The following is a 14,254-nucleotide window of genomic DNA, read 5'->3' on the forward strand; positions in this document are numbered from 1 at the left end:
GCATCACATTTGTGGGGTCAATTAAACGCTCAAAATGGCCAGAGAAAGAGAACTTTCATCTGAAACTCGACAGTCTATTCTTGTTCTTAGAAATGAAGGCTATTCCATGCGAGAAATTGCTAAGAAATTGAAGATTTCCTACAACGGTGTGTACTACTCCCTTCAAAGGACAGCACAAACAGGCTCTAACCAGAGTAGAAAAAGAAGTGGGAGGCCGCGTTGCACAACTAAGCAAGAAGATAAGCACATTAGAGTCTCTCGTTTGAGAAACAGACACCTCACAGGTCCCCAACTGGCATCTTCATTAAATAGTACCTGCAAAACACCAGTGTCAACATCTACAGTGAAGAGGCGGCTGCGGGATTTTGGGCTTCAGGGCAGAGTGGCAAAGAAAAAGCCATACCCGAGACTGGCCAATAAAAGAAAAAGATTATGATGGGCAAAAGAACACAGACATTGGACAGAGGAAGACTGGAAAAAAGTGTTGTGGACGGATGAATCCAAGTTTGAGGTGTTTGGATCACAAAGAAGAACGTTTGTGAGACGCAGAATAAATGAAAAGATGCTGGAAGAATGCCTGACGCCATCTGTTAGCATGGTGGGGGTAATGGGATGGTCTGGGGCTGGTGCTGGTAAGGTGGGAGATTTGTACAGGGTAAAAGGGATTCTGAATAAGGAAGGCTATCACTCTGCACCGCCATGCCATACCCAGTGGACAGCGCTTGGTTGGAGCCAATTTCATCCTACAACAGGACAATGACCCTAAACACACCTCCAAATTGTGCAAGAACTATTTACAGCAGAAGCAGCAGCTGGTATTCTATCATAGGTAATGGAGTGGCCAGCGCAGTCACCAGATCACCACCCCATTGAGCTGTTGTGGGAGCAGCTGGACCGTATAGTACGCCAGAAGTGCCCATCCAACCAATCCAACTTGTGGGAGCTGCTTCTAGAAGCGTGGGGGGCAATTTCTCCAGCTTACCCCAACAGATTAATATCTAGAATGCCAAAGGTGTGCAATGCTGGAATTGCTGCAAAAGGAGGATTCTTTGACGAAAGCAAAGTGTGATGTAAGAACAATGTTATTTCACATACAAATCCTTATTTCTAACCTTGTCAATGTCTTGACTATATTTTCTATTCATTTCACAATGTATGGTGGTGAAGAAGTGTGACTTTTCATGGAAAACACAAAAAATTTTTGGTGACCCCAAACTTTTGAACGGTAGTGTATATCAGTGTATGACTATGGGATATATATCAGTGTATGACTATGGGATGTATATCAGTGTATGACTATGGGATATATATCAGTGTATGACTATGGGATATATATCAGTGTATGACTATGGGATGTATATATATCAGTGTATGACTATGGGATATATATCAGTGTATGACTATGGGATATATATCAGTGTATGACTATGGGATATATATCAGTGTATGACTATGGGATATATATCAGTGTATGACTATGGGATGTATATCAGTGTATGACTATGGGATATATATCAGTGTATGACTATGGGATATATATCAGTGTATGACTATGAGATGTATCAATGCATTATTATCAGATGTGTCAGATAATGTTATGTGATCATGCTCTTTTAGGGTGCTTCATCAAGCACTATGCTCTACTGAGGTGCTTGGGTTACTGCAGGACACCTTAGTACTCCGGTGGTATACTGTCATTTAGAAGCATACCACCAGAGTTCTCATCTGTCTTGCAGTAACCTATTGCATTTTTTTGTTGTAATTTTGTACTCTTCCGGTTCTCCTACGCTGGTCCTAAGTAAAGCCCCACCCCCAGTTTCCCGGACTGATTCACTAAGAGACGCACTCCTTCTTACTTGTTGATCATGTACAGTGGGGAAAAAAGTATTTAGTCAGTCACCAATAGTGCAGGTTCTCCCACTTAAAAAGATGAGCGGCGTCTGTAATTTACATCATAGACCTCAACTATGAGAGACAAAATGAGAAAACAAATCCTGAAAATCACATTGTCTGATTTTGTAAGAATTTATTTGCAAATTATGGTGGAAAATAAGTATTTGGTCACCTACAAACAATCAAGATTTCTGGCTCTCACAGAGCTGTAACTTCTTCTTTAAGAGTCTCCTCTTTCCTCCACTCATTACCTGTATTAATGGCACCTGTTTAAACTTGTTATTAGTATAAAAAGACACCTGTGCACACCCTCAAACAGTCAGACTTCAAACTCCACTATGGTGAAGACCAAAGAGCTGTCAAAGGACACCAGAAACAAAATTGTAGCCCTGCACCAGGCTTAGAAGACTGAATCGGCAATTGGCAACCAGCTTGGAGTGAAGAAATGAACTGTGGGAGCAATAATTAGAAAATGGAAGACATACAAGACCACTGATAATCTCCCTCGATCTGGGGCTCCACGCAAAATCTCACCCCGTGGGGTCAAAATGATGACAAGAACGGTGAGCAAAAATCCCAGAACCACGCGGAGGACCTAGTGAATGAACTGCAGAGAGCTGGGACCAATGTAACAAAGCCTACCATCAGTAAGACACTACGCCACCAGGGACTCAGATCCTGCAGTGCCAGACGTGTCCCACTGCTTAAGCCAGTACATGTCCAGGCCCGTCTGAAGTTTGCTAGAGAGCATTTGGATGATCCAAAAGAGTATTGGGAGAATGTCCTATGGTCTGATGAAACCAAAGTGGAACTGTTTTGTAGAAACACAACTTTTCGTGTTTGGAGGAAAAAGAATACTGAGTTGCATCCATCAAACACCATACCTACTGTAAAGCATGGGTTGGAAACATCATGCTTTGGGGCTGTTTCTCTGCAAAGGGGCCAGGACGACTGATCTGGGTACATGAAAGAATGAATGGGGCCATGTATCTTGAGATTTTGAGTGCAAACCTCCTTCCATCAGCAAGGGCATTGAGGATGAAACGTGGCTGGGTCTTTCAACATGACAATGATCCAAAGCACACCGCCAGGGCAACCAAGGAGCGGCTTCGTAAGAAGCATTTCAAGGTCCTGGAGTGGCCTAGCCAGTCTCCAGATCTCAACCCTATAGAAAACCTTTGGAGGGAGTTGAAAGTCCGTGTGGCCAAGCGACAGCCCCAAAACATCACTGCTCTAGAGGAGATCTGCATGGAGGAATGGGCCAACAGACCAACAACAGTGTGTGCCAACCTTGTGAAAACTTACAGAAAACGTTTGACCTCTGTCATTGCCAAAGGATATATAACAAAGTACTGAGATGAAATTTTGTTACTGACCAAATACTTATTTTCCACCATAATTTGCAAATAAATTCTTACAAAATCAGACAAAGTGATTTTCTGGATTTGTTTTCTCATTTTGTCTCCCATAGTTGAGGTCTACCTATGGTGTCAATTACAGATGCCTGTTATCTTTTTTAAGTGGTGGAACTTGCACTATTGGTGACTGACTAAATACTTTTTTTCCCCACTGTACATGATGAAAGGTGAAACTTCAGCCAAGTCTGAGGTCCAGCGCCCTGTGGATCAGGTTTTCGTTGAGTATATCTCTGAACTTTGCTCCATTCAGCTTTCCCTCAGCCCTGACCAGTCTCTCTGCACCAGGTGCACCACCACACCTACACAGTATGATGGTACCACCACTGTTCTTCGCTGTAGGAATGGTATTGTGCAGATGATGAGCGTCGCCTGGTTTTCTCCAGACAGGACACTCAGAACTTAGGCCAAAAAGTTCAATCTTGGTTTCATCAGACCAGAGAGTCTTGTTTCTCACAGTCTGAGAGTCCTTTAGACTCCAGGCAGGCTTTTATGTGTCTTTTCCTGAGGAGAGTCTTCTTTATGGCCATTCTGCCATTAAGCCCAGATTGGTGAAGGTCTACAGTAATGATTGACCTTCTGGAAGTTTCTCCCACAGGATCTTTGTTTTCATGGTCACCTCTCCTACTAAGGTCCTTGTCACTGTATTCGCTCTAGGAATGTTCCCAACTTCCAGTAAAGAATTATAGAGGCCACTGTGCTCTAAGGAACATTCAGTGCAGCAGACACTTTATTACTCTCCTTCAGGTCTGTGCCTCCACATGATGCGGTCTCTGAGCTCTACAGGCAGTTCTTTCCTCCTCGTGGTCTTGTTATTGCTTTGATATACATTGTCAGCTGTGGGATCTTATATGGAGAGGACTGCTTCTTTCCAGATCATGTCCAATCCACTGAATGACACCAATCCAGATATTTAAAAAAAAAAGAGAGACCCCCTCCCCTTCTACAAGTATCGTAGTAAAGAATCTGAATGCTTATGTTTATGTGCAAATCTGTAAAATTCATTATAGGGTGTTAAAGGCGTATTCAGCTTAGAATTAGCTTTAAATATGTTACTGCCTTGGCGCAGGACATAACAAATTCTTACCTCTTCTATTCTTCTCTCTCTGGTGTCCTCCTGCATCATCTTGGGGTCCCCAGCTAAACAATCCCAACTCCACTTCCAAGATAGACTAGAAGTGATAACCCACAGTCAATCACAGGCCATGGTGCTGTACCATCTCAGTGATTGGCTGTGCAGGCTCTCACTGTAATGCTGGGTTTACACGGGACGATAATTGGCCCGATCGCACGATTAACGATGTTGAAGTAACAGGTTTTTTATCTAACGATCAGCGTTTAGACAGCACAATATATTGTACGGAAAAATCGTTTTGCGATCGTTTTAAGATCGCCCGCCCGCTGCCCGGCCCCCCGCTCATCCGCAGCCCCCTGCGCCGGCTTGATCGCCACCCCCGCCGCCCCGATCGCCACCCCCACCGCTCCGATCGCCGATCCCACTCCGATCGCCGCCGCCGCTTTAATCGCCCCCCCCCCGCCGCCGTCACTCCGATCGCCCCCGCCGCCCCGGCCACAAGCATACCTTACCTGCTTGGCGTAGCGGGTGTTCGAAATTTCCGGCTACCCTCTTCAGTGCATTGATTGGCTGAAGAGGGGAGCCGGAAATTTCAAACAGCTCCTCTTCAGCCAATCAGTGCTGCTGTGAAATTCCCGGCTCCCCTCTTCAGCCAATCAATGCACGGCAGCACGAATGCACTGAAGAGGGGAGCCGGGAATTTCGAACACCCGCTACGCCGAGCAGGTAAGGTATGCTCAAGGCCGGGGCGGCGGGGGCAATCGGAGCGGCAACGGCGGGGGTGGTGATCGCGGGGGTGGCGATCGGAGCGGCGTGGGTGGCGATCGGAGCGGCGGCGGCAGGGGTGGCGATCGGGGCGGCGGGGGTGGCGATCGGGGCGGCGGGGGTGGCGATCGGGGCGGCGGGGGTGGGGATCGGAGTGGTGGGGGTGGCGATCAAGCCGGCGCAGGGGGCTGCGGATGAGCTGGGGGCCGGGCTGCGGATGAGCGGGGGGCCGGGCTGCGGCCGGGGGGCCGGGCTGCGGGCGGCCGGACTGTTTACACGGAACGATCGGCGAATTTTTTACGAACGACGATTTAAGAACAAGTTAAAAGATCAAAATGAACGATTTCTTGCTCGTCGTTGGATTGTTCGCTGCGTTTACGCGTATTATCGTACACGATTATCGTTCGATTTCGATCGTTATCTTGCAAATTCACACGATAATCGTTCCGTGTAAACCCAGCATAAGGGTCCGTTTACACACGCAGATTATCTGACAGATATCTGACAGATTTTTGCAGTCAAAGGGTGGGTTCACACTATGGAATTCTCGCGGATAAACTCAGCGGAATTCCATCGGCTGTCCGCGCGACATGTCACTTCTTTCGGCGGATAGCGGAATATGCTGGCCAATAGAACGGTGTCTATGGAGCTGTTGGAAAGGCGCAAGGCCGTGCATGCAGACAAACAGCGGAATTCCGTGGACATTATCCGCGAGAATTCCTCAGTATGAACCCACCCATAGCCAGGAATGGACTATAAACAGGGAACAGGTCATAAATAGAGATGAGCGAACCTGGAGCATGCTCGAGTCCATCCGAACCCAAACTTTCGGCATTTGATTAGCGGTGGCTGCTGAAGTTGGATAAAGCCCTAAGGCTATGTGGAAAACATGGATATAGTCATTGGCTGTATCCATGTTTTCCAGACAACCTTAGAGCTTTGACCAAGTTCAGCAGCTGCCACTTACTCAATTGCTGTCGACCCCTCCAGCCCTCCCTCATGCTAGCCACCCTTTGCAGCTCAGCAACGATTGGCTAAGCATACTGTTATCGACCCAAGATGGCGTCCGGGGTCAACAGCAATTGAGTAAGTATACTGCACCACACTTCCGGGTTGTGGGGAACACGGGGAAGGGGGCCATTCACTTAAATAACATGCATTACAAAGTTGTATAACTTTGTAATGTGTGTTATTTGGTGAATAAATGTTAAATTCCGCACTACCCCTTAAAACAAATCTTTCAGATAATCTGTTGGTGTAATAGGGCCCTTAGGGTATGTGCACACTTCTAAAAATGCGTCGTGGAATCCACCGCTCCAGCTTGCTCGCAGACCGTGGCGGGCACGCACGTCTCCGTCCGTGTCATAGACTCCATTCTATGCAGGAGCGGATTCCGTCGTCCGTGCAAAGAATGGCGGTTTCTGTGATGGATTTTCGGTCTATTTTCCAAAATGTGCACATACCCTTATTCACACTTCACACTCTGCTGCCAGTGAGCCGACAACCGGTGTCATGCCTTCTCCTGATTCCTCATCTCCGGTGCTCTTAGGGTTAAGCTTTCAGGTGTTGCTAACTGGCTCCTGAGGCTTGCTCTATTATGAGGACAGGGGAGGGCTCCCTGGCTGCTATTGGTCTCCATCAGAGCTGTCAGACTCCTTGCTCCTATCAGCGGCGGGGGCGGGACTTCTGGCAGCATTTAAGCTGGTGGTTTACTCCCTAGAGTTGTCAGTTTATGTTTGGTTTCTAGCTACACCAGTGATCTATTGTACTGTTTGTAGTTGACACTTGGACTTTGCCTCTGCCTTATCCTTTGTACTGTGTTACCTCTTGTGCTTGACCTTGAACCGGACTTTGTTTACCCTTTGTTTGCTAATTTGTTTGCTGACCTGTTTGTATATATCTGTCTGTGTTCTGTTTACCGCCCCATATTCCTAGTTAGGCTTGGGACTGTCGCCCAGTTGGTGCCCTAGGGTTTAGCCTAGGGGGCAAGTAGGCAGGGACAGGAGTTGCGGGTCGAGAGAAGGGACTGCCATCTTCCCGGACCCCAGGACTCCCTGACAGTAAGTGGAGGAGGGATTGTTTAGCTGGTAAAAGTAAGAGTAGCCTGTTTATGTTCTCCCCAGCAACATATTAAACATTAATTCTGAGTGTACTAAAATTCATCTGGAATGGGAAACGCCCCCGTATCCCACATAAAATCATGCTAATTCACAAACGGGCTGGCGGCCTGTCAGTGCCCCACTTTGGCCACTATTATACGCCTGCTCGTATGGCCCAATTTCTATTGATACACTCTACTTATCATCAACCAAGGTGGGTGAGTCTGGAATCCGACCTAGTAAGACTCTACACTCTGGCCGCCCTGATGGGGTCCCCCTTACCCTCCCTACCTCGATTACATGCATCTGCCCAGATTGTGATGTAAAGTACTCTCTAGCTTTGTGGCGAAGAGTCCGTTTTAAGAAACAACTGCAATCCCCTATTTCCCCCGTTACCGATTCTGGGAAACCCCCTGTTTGCTCCTGGCCTCTCCCCTATCCAGTTCCATTGGTAGTCCTCTAAGAACCTCACCAGACTTCATAACTTTTTGGGACGCAAATGCCTACTTACCCTAGATGCCTTTACTAGGCAATATGAGCCCCCGGCAGCTGAATCTTTTCGCACACAACAAATTTTTTCTTTTCTTAAGTCATATTGCCCGATGGGTACATGGTTCAATGGGAGTCTGATCTGCACATCACCCTAACTCCACTACAGTGGCGGTTGAGTAGTGAGGTTCTTAGCAAGGAGAGCTGGCAGGTATCTTTGACTGAAACGGCTCTGAAAGTGTTACATCGGGCTTATTATGTCCCAGCCAGACTACATGCCATATACCCTGAGGTCTTCCCACTCTGCTTTAGGGGCTGCTCAGCCACCGGTTTGATGCACCATATTTGGTGGTCCTGTCACGTTGTCCAGACCTTCTGGACGGCGGTGGTCCATATGATTATGAGCATCCTGGGCTGAACATACCCTAAGACTCCTCAAGCATGTCTCTTTGGGGTCAAACCCTCTAGACTCCCCTTTCGAGCTTTCAAATTAGCACAACATATGTTGCTTGCTGCCAGAATGCATATTGCGTCAAATTGGAAGCAATCTTCCTTGCAGTTGGATAAGCTGGTAGACCGTGTTAACAATATCCTATTATCCGAAAAGATTTCAGCTATCAGGGGGGACTCTGTGGCGGCGTTTGAAAGGCTTTGGGCGCCCTGGTATATGTCTGCTCATGTGGCGGACTGATCGTATTATATCACCACATGACCTACTCTGTCTCCTCCTTCTCTAGTCTTCGTTGCTATATTGTATTACATGTTGTGCTCATGATATGTATAATATAATCCTGATTGTCAGATTGCACTCTGACACATTTATTTGACTGTTTACTCATACAGGCCATGTTTAGGCCAAATTTTTGTACTTTGCAATCTTCTGCACTATTATAAACTTTTGTTTGACACTAAACATTAATTCTGAGTGGAATACCCCTTAAGGCTATGTTCACACTGCGTATGAATCCGTCCGTAGATCGTACGCCGCTGTACATGTGCGGCTGAAACTACGGGCGTGGGAAAAATAAACATGCGGCTGGATGCGTACGAACCGCGAACATACACCCGCAGTACAGTTCTGCTTCCCTAGCTTGTTTCCAAGCGATCTGAAACAGGTCATTTACTTGGAAATCTTCGCCCAGCCCCGTAAACCACACAGAACCTTTTGGATCGAAAAATCAAGTTTCATTTGGCTGAAATAAGTACTCCGTACGGGACCGGATGGAAATCCACGACCGTGAGTTTCAACATTTCCGTCCTCAAACAATGGTCTTGTAAATTTTTCACGGCGCCGTATACGATCCGGCCGTAAGCTCATACGTAGTGTGCATTGTGCGGGTGTATATCGTATACTTTTAAGCGAACGCATCAACCTCAAAACCAAGTGTGTATATTCGCGGTTCGCACTACGGATGGATTCATACGCAGTGTGAACATAGCCTGAAAGGGGAACTATCAGCAGGTTAGAAAAATCTAACCTGCTGATAGCCCCCTATAGCGCACAGGAGGGTATGTGTCTCTTACCTTCCTCCTCTGTACCGTTCCTGTGAAGTTAGTAGTTAAATCCATGGCCTGGAGCACTGACGCTCTTCCATCGTGCCGTCCGACTAGCCTGCTCGATTGATTGTCATCCGAAGAAGCGGGCTTGGCACAGTGGGGGCGGGGGAGTGCTCCAGGCCATGGATTCAACCACTAACTGCACAGAAATGGCACAGAGGATGAAGGTAAGAGACATACCCTCCTCCTCTACGTCCCGTTAGATTCGTCTTACCTGCTGATAGTTCCCCTTTAAGTGCGGATTCATATGGGGGGGTACTTTTTATTTTATTTTTGCACAAGCCCTCATCATAACAAAATGTGAGAAAAGTTAAAGGGCCTGAAGCCTTCCCTGATGCACAGCACAGCATTTCTCTGAGCTCTACAGCACTCAGTATAACACTCAGATCTGCGGACCCCTTCATATAGGCCTGTTTGTATTGGCACAAAGGGTTAGTAATGCAAGTATTCATGACTGCTCCAAAATACAGCTGCATCATTGTCACCAAGACGCTGCGAGCTCCGGGGGATGTCTCTACACCCACCCCAGAGCTACTCTCATTTTCCTGCAAATAATTCCAGTTTTTTTGCTCTGGTAGAATAGAGAAAGTCCTCGCTGTCTCTATTATATCTATTTGCCGTTCATTATGCTTCTTGGCTGCAATGACACAAATACTAACAGGATACATGTTCCATTGAGGCCGGGTATACATCTATTCTTACGTCTATGGGAGATACACAGTGTGGTACAATCCATCCCATTATAGCCAGGTGTAACAGGGTCACCTGTTATTCAGATAGGTGCAGATCCTATCGGTAGAACCTACTTATAGCTGATGGATAATTTATACATGTCTAAGGCCTCCTTCACATGTCTGATAAATTTACCCAGATTTCCTGATAGGGTTCTATGGTACAAGGATATTCCTCAGGATTTTTCTTGAAGGGTGTCCATGCAGGAATATAGCTCACATGTCCTATATTTGCCTGGAATTCCGGCACAAATTCTCCATAGAACCATATGGGGGCATCTAGAATTCCAGACTAAAGAAATATTACTATTATATCAGTTTGCCGCGTTCCACTACACGTCCGTAATGAAGCAGGATGTACTTTATGGGTTTCATTGGTGTAATGTGTGAGTCCAGGACTCCCAGTGAGTAATATCAGAAATTGTATTACATTGTCACATCAGTCCTGCGTGATATAAAGAGTTCTGGGAGCCCCTGCTACATAGAGATGTGCTGCTAGTTTAACCCCTTTATGACCCATATGACTGCCACAATTTTCATTGTTGCGTTTTCAAGTGGGGGCTTGTTGTTTTCAATAGGTGTACTTTGTAATGGCGTCTTTTATTCTAACATTACATGTATGACATATCCCCCAAATATATTATTTATGAAAATAAAAATAGGTGAAATTGGGAATAAAAACTGCAATATGGTAACGTTTGGGGGGTTCCTGTGTCTACGTAATGCACTATATGGTAAAAGTGACATGGTGCCATTATTCTATAGGTCAGCCCGAACACAACCACATGCAGGTTACACAGATTCTCTAATGTTATATATTTAGGTTTTATTAAATTCTTTTTTTTTGCAGTTAATTATGAATAAAATAGGCCTATGGTGACGCTTATAACGGTTTTAGTTTTTCCCCTACGGGGCTGTATGGGGTGTCGTTTTTTGCACCATGATCTCTAGTTTTTTTATTTATATATATATATATATATATATATATATATATATATATATATATATATTTATATATGTATATATATATATATATATATATATATATATATGATAGATATATAAACATATAAAATGTTTGTTTATTTAATTATTTTTATATGTTTTATTTATAATATGGGATGGGGGTGATTTTAACTTTTATTGGGGGAGGGGCTTTGGGGTATTTTTAAAAACACTTTTACTTTTTATTTTTTACACACTTTAAGTCCCCCTGGGGGAATTTTATATGCAGTCATTAGACTGCATACACTGATCATTGCTATACCATAGGCATAGCATTGATCAGTGTTATCATCACTCTGCATGTAGATTCTACCTGTGGCAGACTCTATGAGCAGAGTGCCAGCCGGACCACACAGAGGAAGGTAAGCCATAGGGACCCCTGCAATCACACTGCCGAGGTGCCGATCAGTGACAGGAGCTTCTCCTGTCACTTATTAAAATGTTTAAGTGGTTAATGACAGGCTGCATCGCGGTCGTGAAAAGTGAGGGCCCAGCTGCTATGACGCATGCACTTCTCCTAAGGTCACTTAGTACCAGAATATGCACTCTTGGATATACCTGTACACCCAGGGTCAATGGTGACAGGCGGCTAGGGTGTACGGGTATGTCCAGGGTCGGCTAGGGGTTAAGGCCTGACAACTAGATGACAGGTACTCTTTAAATGGGTGCTCTAGTGTAAAAGAAACTTCTTCATACCAACTGGTGTCTGAAAATTATACAAATTTATAAATTGCTTCTATTTGAAAATCTCCAGTCTTCCAGTACTTATCAGCTGCTGTATGTCCTGCAGGAAGTGGTTTATTCTTTCCAGTCTGAAACAGTGCTCTCTGCTGCCACCTCTGTCCATGTCAGGAACTGTCCAGAGCAGGAGAGGTTTTCTATAGGGATTTGCTACTGCTCTGGACAGTTCCTGACATGGACAGAGGTGGCAGCAGAGAGCACTGTGTCAGACTGGAAAGAATACACCACTTCCTGCAGGACATACAGCAGCTGATAAGTACTGGAAGACTGGAGATGTTTAAATAGAAGTAAATAACAAATCTATATAACTTTCTGAAAAAAAAATCTCTGGAGAAAGGATTAGAAGAAGAATGGGTTATTGAGGAAATCCAAGGAAATGATCACATCTTAAAGCCAATGTCAGTTCCACCCCAGTAGCCGTTGTCCTGGACATATGGATAAACCAACCAGGGATTTATCTAGAAGACCACTGCAGTTCAGATTGTGGAATCATTGAAATGGGGAAATAAGTGAAATGTGATCACCCCCCAAAAATAAGTAATACAGTGGTGTCTTGGATTATGAGCATAATTGGTTCCAGGACCGTGCTTGTAATCCAAATCACTCTTATACCAAAGCAAATTTTCCCATAAGAAATTATAGAAATACAGACAATTGGTTCCACACCCCAAAAATAATGATTTATTATTCTGAATAACTATTCTGAATAACAGGTAGAACAAATGAAACAAACATTCAGAAACTGCAGAACCTGTGATATTATAAGTTACTGTACAGTAATGGAGAGGATGGGAAACACAAGGGCGGACAGAGACTGCAGGGAGCATGAAGGAATGAGCAGGACAGATGGGGGCACATACATTCAGCACTCTCTGTCCGGGGAGAGAGGGGTTACAGCTATGGAGAGATTATCTCCACAGTCCTGTCCTCTGATGTAAGCCCCAGCCTGAAGTGGATCTGCTATGATTTGGAAGGAAAGGGAGACTTCCTGGGTCAGAGTACAGGGCTGTAGACCCCGCTATGCAGACCATGCCCCTCCTCCACTCGTGCTCCCACCAGCACAGGGAGCTCTTAAACCAAAGCAATGCTCTTAAACCAAGTCAGAATTTTGAAAAACTGTGAGCTCTTAAACCAAAACGCTCTTAAACCAAGTTACTCTTAAACCAAGGTACCACTGTATTTAATTTCAATCAAAGGAAAATGTGTGTTAAGGCTAGAAAAATAACATTTTACAAAAAGCAGTAAAAAAAAAAAGTAATTACCCATTTAAAGTGACTGTAACCACAATCTGCCCCCCCCACACACACACACACAAACTACTTGTACCTTCGGATAGCTGCTTTTAACCCAAGATCTGTGCTGCAGTCCGTTTTGCAGGTGATGCAGTTATTGTCCTAAAAAACGACTTTTAAACTTAAAATGTCATATTGCCGTGGCCTATAGTGTCTATGCCCTAGGCTTGCGACACCCATCCGTCCCTCCTCCCCACCCTCTTCATTATTAGGAATGCCCCTAGAACAATTTTTCTTATTCATCACCTATGTGAACACTGCACATGTACTGGAAGGTTAAGGCACCTGTGCAGTATTCAGACAGGTGATGAATAGGAAAAATCCTGCCAGTGGCATTCCTAGTGGTCAAGAGGGTGGGGAGGAGGGACAGAGATGCGGTTCAGGCCTAGGGCACAGATACTCTAGGCCACAACAATTTGACACAGGGCTGCAAGTTTAAAAGTTGTTCTTTATGACAATAATTGCATCACCTGCCGAACTGACCCCAGGACAGATCTTGGATTAAAAGCAGCTATCTGACGGTACAAGCGGTTTGGGGGGGCATTGTTTGCATTGACTTCTGTTATGAAAAGATCGTCCGTTGTGTAAATTGAGAATAACAGTCTTTTCATAAAAAGAACGTTGTGTGAACATAGCCTAGGTGTTCGTGCTCCTGTTCTGTCACAGCATGTCAGAGGGTTCACATGTGGGATTTTGGTCAGTATTTGGTCCTCATTTCCATCAGTATTTTAAGTTTAAGGCTATGTTCATACATGGTTCACACGGCCGTTGTTGCATTGAAAATAGCATTGGAATCAATGCACAGTGGCCGGAAATAATTGACATAATTCACACATTGTGTAAACAAAGACCGCTGTTTGCATTGTCTTCAATGCAAAATTTCACTGTGAAAAAAAATGGCCGTTGCTTCAAAAAAATAAAAAATGTGTGAACATAGCTCAAACCAGAATGGGAACTGACAAAAGGTAAAAATACTGATGAAACTAATGTGTGAGCCAGGCCGTACAGCAGCAGCACCATCTATAGGCAGACTCTCTGAGACATCTGAGCACCATCTATAGGCAGACTTTCTGAGACATCTTAGCACCATCTATAGGCAGACTCTCTGAGACATCTGAGCACCATCTATAGGCAGCCTCTCTGAGACATCTGAGCACCATATATAGGCAGACTCTCTGAGACATCTGAGCAC

Source organism: Dendropsophus ebraccatus, chromosome 11 (genome assembly GCF_027789765.1).
Source record: "Dendropsophus ebraccatus isolate aDenEbr1 chromosome 11, aDenEbr1.pat, whole genome shotgun sequence".
Classification (NCBI taxonomy): Eukaryota; Metazoa; Chordata; class Amphibia; order Anura; family Hylidae; genus Dendropsophus; species Dendropsophus ebraccatus.